Below are 8,746 nucleotides of genomic sequence, written 5' to 3'. Positions count from 1 at the left end.
TAGACCCACCATTAGCACGTTATTTCACAACCAAAAGATGGCGCTGATTTCATGTACTGCATCGTATAGTAAATAAAAGGTTTGAAAATAAATCTTGTGCTACTACTGTTATTATTAGAAACATTACTAAAACAAAAAAAAGAAGCGAATGAAGGATATTTTAAGGCATATTTCGTTATAAGGAATAAATTAAGAAGTAACGGATACATTGAGATCATGGATTTCGTATGAATTTTGATTATTTAAGTTAACAGTAGATGGCAGCACATTATCACATTGAATGTCAACTACCAGTAGTTTTCAGTATTGCTAATCTTTGTTAACATCAGTCAGGGATTTTGCATCTAAATTTTGAAACAGTTTTATGCCTTGAGAAGGGGATGTCTCTTATCAAACTTTTTAAATCTAAAACGATTTATATCAAACTTTGAAACGATTATGAGTAATTCTTTTCTATGCAATGCAACGTTTATAGATGTTCTCGCACCTTTTTTTCTGCAAAAAATAAGTGTTATTGTCTGGCACATTTTAATGTCTTCAAATCTGATAACAGTTTCTGACTTCTTGGTTTTTTTCTGCTCCAAAGTTTGATATTATCTGTTTTATATTAGGTAGCTAAGGGCAGGCTAAAGGAACTCTTTCAATTTAATTTAATTGAAAAGTCAAGGATTAGATTCTGTTTATGTAAATAAATAAAATTCCAAAAACACCAGATTATCCAATATTAAATCCGCTCTCGTCTTTACGTTTGTAGCTAGTACAGATTGTACACAAAAACACAGTCCTTCCAATTTAATTAATTTTGGAGCATATATTCATTAGTAGCACGAAATATTTCTTCACCTGTGGTTCGCTCGGGTAGTACAGTACTTTGCAAAAAATGAAATTTGTTGAAATTACATCTCCATCGATGAACCGAATGTTGGCAAGAAGTCGAGGGTGACCGCTAACATCTGTGGAATCGTCGACCTGGAGTGAGAACTTCTGACTGCTGTCGATTTTCTCCTTCATAATGTGTTCAATGTCCCTGGACATATCACTGACTCAGCGACTGATTGTGTCAACCGAAAGTGGAATTTTTAAAATTTCATTAGCAGCTTCTAGGCCTAGGACTATTTTCACCATCTCTTTACAAGCTGGCATTAACAAAACTTCGGCTATTGTGTGTGGCTGTTTGGCCTTTACGATAAGTTCGGCTACTTTATAGTTATCTGCTTGTACTTTTTCCGAAACATGTACTGACGAAGTCATAAACGTTGTCTGTTTTTTTGTTTTGTTGCAGCAACCGTCGAAAATAATTGATATCTTTGCACGCCAGAGAAGAATGTTTTGTTGAGAAATGCCGTTTCAGTTTACTGGGAATCATATCAGCATTGCTGAGTTTTTCTCCATAATAAGGATGTATGAAAATGGTCAAACATTAACAAGTATCGCACGGAATTCATATTTGTCAATGGCAACGGTGAACACAATAAAGGAGAAAAACAGAAGAAGTGGAGAAGAGATCGGAACCAAAGAAGTCAACTATAATAACCAAGGCCACTCTGGCTACTTCACCACTGTCCCCAGATAAAGTTTTTAATTGAACTAATTAAAAATATATAACTATTTTTCTTCTGAGGATATTATGTGGTTTTTAAAATTTTGCCATATCAGGGATATAGTAGTAATATTTTATTTGTCATTCCCGAGTTACGTAAAACTCGACTACGTAAGAATTCCTGGAACGTATCTTTTACGTATGTCGGGGATTTATTATATTTTTTGGATAAACCGGGAAATCGATTATCCGGGATTTTTTTTTTACCATCTATCCCGTAAAATCGAGAGTCTACTGTACTCACCTTTAGTAGCAGCCATTGACTGAAATACGACCCTTGTGAGTTTCCAGGTCTTTCTATTTATTATTCATTTACAAAAAGTGCTGCTCGTTCTTTGATGGATGTGGGCGTGCGTCTCCTTTGGCTTAGGAGGGAGTTGTGCATCTTCACTATTCGACACTGGTGTTGCTTTGTTTTGTCTTCCATATTTTCTTTTATTTTATTTCGTTTCATTAAGGTTGTAAAAATATACGCCTCAATCAGATCACCTCACAGGTGCCTAGTCTCCTCCAGACACTAGGCACCTGCGAGGTGATCTGATTGAGGTGTTTAAAGCCTTGAATGGTTTGAGCTTGCTCAATGCTGATGGGATTCTTCCTCTTGCCCAGATTAATAGCCTGTGAGGGCATAAATTGAAATTCAAGAAAGGCGGTTTTAGGATAGATGTGCGGAAGTTTGCCTTTAGCCAGCGGGTGGTTGATTGCAGGAACAAACTTCCATCTGTCTTTGTAGAAGTTGATAGCTTAAATAGATTCAAGGCAGAACTAGACAAACATTTGCAGTGAGTGGATGGGCGAAATAAGAAGGCTTTTTTTTTTTTTTTTTTTGGCTGATGCTATATAAGCTGACTTTCTTGCATCATGTGCCTTTACTAATGCTAATGCTATTGATCCCTTTTGTAATGTTTGTTCTCAATTCATTCTGTATATTAATCTTTTGTAATTTGTGTTCTCAATTTCATTCTGCATATTAACTTTCAATTCCTCCGCTGTACGTGAGGATTATTTTTAAACATTTTGCTTTTCAACTAGCTCCACCAATAATAATCCGGCGATAATAAATCGGGGGATCTTGGGGGCTATAAATTTTAAGAAACAAGATGATTACTGACAGAGTCTCTCAGAATTGCCACTATATTCGTTGAGTGTATGACAAGTCTCCCAGCCTTGCTGAGGGCAACAGTAAAGTTTGCCATTGTTGAACAGCGCAATAATCTAGTGTGTTAAATCCCAGTATACCTTTCTATGTTATCGAAGAAGAGAGGTCCAATCACTTGGTGACGTGAAACGGCACATCACATCCCTGATGTAGACTGGACATGGGGCCTTTAAAGCCAACCTGACAGCGCTGGGAATTGAGGAGGGTCCGAGCTGCGCCTGTGGGATGCTTGAGTGCTGGAAGCACATTATGTACGATTGCCCACATTATGAGGACCTCAGGTGCAGACTGATCACCGCGATACACTACCTCCCCAAAAACCTGGAATCACATCTACTGGACTCACTAGAGGAATATAGGGCGCTAAAGGAATATGCACAAAAACTATTTGCTAGGCGTAAAACACTGATAGCCATCAACAGAAGAAACAGATAAAACTTCTCAACTTCTCGAATATCCGCTACCAATTCCTTAAATGCCGATCTCCAGTGGGACAAAGACAACTTAGTTGATTTCAAACCTTCTAAAACTCAGTCTTGTTTTATATCTCGCAAAAACGATTCTTCTGTTCCTATGTTTATCTTTGGTGACACTCCGATTTCTAGGCAAGTTGATATATCTCTTTTGGGGATTACCCTGACTTCTAATCTCTCTTGGCACAAGCACATTACAAACATTGCTTCCTCTGCATCTAAAAAACTTGGTTTTCTCTTTCGCTCTCGGCGTTACTTTTCTTCCAAACAGCTGCTCACCCAGTATAAATTGCAAATCCGCCCTACCATGGAATATTGTTTCCACATCTGGGGCGGTGCCCCCAAACCTCTCCCAGGCTTCTAGATTCCATTCAGAATAGGGCAGTTAAGTTAATTAATGACTCCTCTCTAACAGAGTCTCTCCACTCGCTGTCTCATAGACGTACTGTTTCTGCTGCATGCCTTTTCTACAGATACTTCCATGAGCACTGTTCTTATGAATTGGCTTCTATAATTCCTGCTCTCTCTTTCAAAACAGTCCGAACACGTGCCGCCACCAGCCAACATCCATTTACTATCCAACTTAAAACTCACAGAACCAACTTTTCATCTTCCTCGTTTATTCATTCAACTGCCGTTTTCTGGAACAACCTTCCTTTATATGTCTTTCCTGAAAATTACAGTCTACAGAAGGTTAAGTCCAGTGTCAACAAATATCTTTTCTCGTCTCTCAACCTCCAACCGAAGCAGTACCGTGCTCATAAAAAAAAAAAAAAAAAAAAAAAAGAGACACAGAACACGCGTGGGGAGGACTAAGGGAGAACCTCCCTCAGGAACCTGCTCACTACTAATAATATCTAATGCCTACCGAACGCAAGAATAACCCAATGAAGACAGATGTGGATCTTCCTATGATGAAGAGAACCACAGCTATTGATAACGGACTGACAACGGACCTGACCAGTGTTCATAGCTGAGGAGGACAAACTTGGATAATAAAGACTACTTATGACAGAGAAAACCGACGAAGATCTCATACTGCATAGACACTCCAAGTTTCCGCCTTGACGGAGCCATATTGGCTCAAGGCCCTGCACTCTTTTATGCGGTGCAACCCTTTTTCTTCCACACCCAGCAGGGGGGTGACGGCTTGCTGTCTCCTCTCTTCCCTGCCACACCATTCCTTCCCTCTGGTGGGGCATCGGCATGTCTCACTGGTCACCTACCCTATCGACCTTCATCTTCCTATTTGACCCCCCAGCCTTCGCTCTCCCCTCCCAACACTTTCTCTTGCATAGCGCATAGCCCTACACGTCCAAATTTAAAATACACCAAAAAAAATTTCGCCCGACCTTTTAGGCATTTCAGAAACAGGCCTTCAGCGTCAAACCCCATATAACGCTTTAATGTAACTGAACTAAAATCAACCGCGCTCGTTTCAATTTTATTTTAGGTCCTTGCCACTAAAATCCCAGGAAAGTAAGTGGCAGGACCTGGCAGAGTACAATGGTAACACCTGGATAGCCTCCACGTGGGGAGGTGTAAGCAACGTCGGGTCCCATTAGGGGCCTGGCGGCCAATAAGACGGATAAACAATGGGAACAACATATAACACTACACATGACCCACACAATTATCCGCATTTCCAAATCGGACTGGGGACTAAATAAGAAGACTCTCTTACTATATTATACAGCAGTATTCGTACCAATATCTACATATGCTTCGGGAGTCTGGTTTCATAGTGCCGCTAATGTCAAACTCCGTTCCAAGCTCATCTCCATTCAACGGATTATGCTGCTTGCCATGCTCCGGGGCTGCAGGACAGTGTCATCTGCTGCTCTGCAGGTCCTTGCTGGAGTCTTACCACTAGACCTGCATACCTTCAAAGGACTATGCTATCGTCTAAAGCACAGAATTCCTGGCGAGATTCTCGGCATCTTGTGCAACTTAACTGCTGATATCAAAGACGAGAAACGGAGAATCTGGAATGAACTTATGTGTGTGGCAATCACGATGGGATTCCGGTACTACTGGTCAAGTCACCTGCTCTTTTGTTCCTGCAGTTACCTTCACTCTCAACAAGAACGTCCGATGATTTTCTCCCAGCTTAACAACCTCGTATATACTTACTGGGCATGGCTCCATGAACTCCAAACTATTTCAATTTGGCTTGTCTGACACAAATCTCTGCTTGTGTGGTGCTGAGGAAATCTGGACGCATATTCTGCATCGCTGCAGCCTGTACCACGACAACAGATCTACGCTACAAGCTGCTGTCAGCAATTTCTCTGAAGGAAATGAAGTGGCACTGACTGGAAATTCTCAATCGTTCTCAGCTCTAAAACAATTCTGCTCTGCTGTTTTTACCAAAAGAAAGCAACTCTTCTCAAGTCTGTCAACATATCAACAACAAGGAATCAACCCAACACCTGCAATGTCTATCGATATCTCTTAAAACTGATATCACCTGGCGTCTCCTTTTTTTTTTTAGCTGATACCCCAGTTTGGGCAGCTGTGGGTATATGATTAGCTAGCACCCACTGCTTTAGCACTACCATCAGAGGGTGCAGTTTTCGTTCTTCCTATGACAGAAAAAGACTGTTGTCTTGTGGTTCCTGTGCCACAATTTATACTGATGTGATTTGCATTGTAAACCCGTACAGGTTCATTACACTTATGACAGTGTTGTTTTTTGTTAATAAAGAAAAGAATGACCCACACACTTCTAAATCTCTGGCTTTGACAGGGTACTGTCACCGATACATAGAACATTCGCAGAGATGGAAGAAATCCCAGGAGCCGTTAGACTCTCAACATACTTCATACATCACATCCCAATTTTTCGAGGATATAGAGGAAACGTCATTACTTTCAGTACTCCATATATTGTTCTTTCTCTCCAATAGTACTCTGTGTACTTGAATTAGACAAACTTGTTTGCGATGCAAGTCTTCTCAGTGGTTTATCGACAGAAACAGTAACATATTCAAGTGTTTCTTCGCATAGCAATGAAGATCGATATCTATATTTGTTCGCCAGATATCGATATTTGGCGAAGGGATATATTGATATAAATATCTATATCCAGTGGTGGGATTCAACCCGTTCGCACCGGTTCGTCAGAACCGATACCTAATTTTTTGTTGAGTTTGGCGAACCGGTTGTTAAAATGGCACTTGTGATCAGGGTTCTCTCTAAGGTGGGCGCCTGGTATTCTATGCCATTTATTAATTCAGCAAGAAATTTTCGTTTAGTATCGATAAAATGAGGAAAATGTGTGTTCTGACTGATGTTTATCAATGGTATAAGCATAGTGCTTGGTTTATAAAAGTTTATGATATGACCACACGTGGACAGAACCAGTAAAAATATTCAAATATATAGGCAAATAAAACATTTTTTAAATTTTTTGCAGTAGCCCTTAAAAGGATGGAAAGGCAACAGAGTTTGAAAGATTTTTTGAATAAGAAACAAAAATCAGAATTTGTTGTATTACAATTGGCCTTGGATTCAGTTACATGACCAACAATTTTCGTTGAACTAGTTGAATTGAAAAAACAAGATGCAGAGACAATATGTTCTTCAGTTATGGAAAGTTTAAATAATGTTGGGCATACTAAAAACTACCTAGAAAAAAATTTAATAGGATTTTGCTCCGATGGTGCCAGCGTTATGCTTTGGAGAAAATCTGGAGTGAGCACTAGGATTGCAAAAGAGTTTCCAAACATAATAATATGGCACTGTTTAAATCATGGCCTCCATCTTGTTTTAGATAATTCGATAAAGGAAATAAAGCAAGTAAATCATTTTAAAATATTTATTGATAAGATATATACTATTTTTCATCAATCCAATAAGAACCAAATTGAACTTTCCAAAATATCCGAACAACTTGGAATTGAAATTATAAAGATTGGTAGAGTTTTGGGACCAAGATGGGCTGCTTGTAGTTTAAGGTCAACCCTAGCTGTGTGGCGCGCTTATCCAGCGCTACATCACTATTTTTATTAAAATAAAAAGTATTTAGGTATGGCTGCCCGTCTTGAAAATATATAATTTATAACTGATTTGGCATTGATGATTGATATTTTAAACGGAATTTCTCTTCTTTCAAATGCACTGCAAGCAAGAAATATAGACATAATAAAGGCTGAAAAACTCGTGATAAGATCTATTAAAGCATTTCAAATGCTTGGAAAGGAAAAGGGTCCATATGAAAAAAAAGTTGATGAATTAATTACTTCAGAAACCTTCAAAAATATAAAATCTGTAGAAAATCATCGATTTGTCGAGTTTCCTCGGGGAAGACTTTTAGAAAACATCGTAACGAATTTGAAAAAAAGACTAATGGATTGTGAACATTTAAAAGCAAGTTGTAGCCAATTTCAAGATAGGAATAAATTACAATTTCTCAATTTTTTGTAGCCAGATTACTGGAATATTGAAGAAGTACTAGATCCATGGAAAGCAGCTGAAGAACAATTGCTCGTATTTAATGACATTTTTAATTACCAAATTGATATTAATGATTATCGAGATTTCGTGGAAAACGTTTTAAAAAATTTCCAGAATTATGCAATTCCTGAAAGTGTTCAAAGAGCTAAAAATATTGTCAGAACAATTGCTGTAAGTTCAGCAGAAGCGGAAAGGGGTTTTTCAAAGATGAACATAATATGTTCAGAGAAGAGAAGTCGCCTAACAGTTTCTAATATATCAAACACAATGACTATTAGTCTAATCGGCCTACCTCTAAAGGAATGGGATCCTACTCCTAAAGTGAAAAGATGGTTAAGAATAAATCACTCAGCCAATGATGCTCGGATAAAAGCGAAGAAAATTGCAAGTGAGGACGCCAATTAAGACGCAATATGGAAATAACAGTTTTATTGTTTTTTGTCAGGTATTATTTAATATTTTTCATTAATATTTTAAAACTCTTTCTTATAACATAATCTAGTTTTGTAGACCTCTTTTATTGTTCTTATTTAAGTATTAACTGCATGAAATAATAAACTACCTTTCGTTATATAGTTTTTTAATACTTAGAACTGTCATTAGGGCAGCGAACCGGTTGTTAAATTATTTTAATCCCACCACTGCATGTACCCCAACTTTGTATTCATATAGGAAGAGATATGCGTTCTTTAAATATATCTTTATATTTATAATTGCCATTTTCTAGACCAGTTTTATAACTTTCTTAAGTCTTGGTGTACCAATATAGCCTGCTTCTTGTTGTTAACAAATGTACCAAACTTAATATCGTCAACATATTTTGACACGAAATTTATAATGCCATCTCAATTATCTTATAATGGATAATCTGTCGCTATATTCACAGATGAGGGTTTTCTTTTTCATTTACTTTTTTTTTTAGCAAATTTACCTGTTTGAAAATAATCTTCTATTAAGATTTTATTTATTTGACAAAGAAAATAGCAAACAGCTTATTATGATGGAATTTAAACATAATTAACTTATTTGATTCCGTGAGCCTGATGATTTGACTGA

This window comes from Mastigoproctus giganteus, chromosome 11 (assembly GCF_048544385.1).
Source record: "Mastigoproctus giganteus isolate SK-2022 chromosome 11, ASM4854438v1, whole genome shotgun sequence".
NCBI classification, from domain to species: Eukaryota; Metazoa; Arthropoda; class Arachnida; order Uropygi; family Thelyphonidae; genus Mastigoproctus; species Mastigoproctus giganteus.
Note: the sequence above shows the minus strand (reverse complement) of the source record.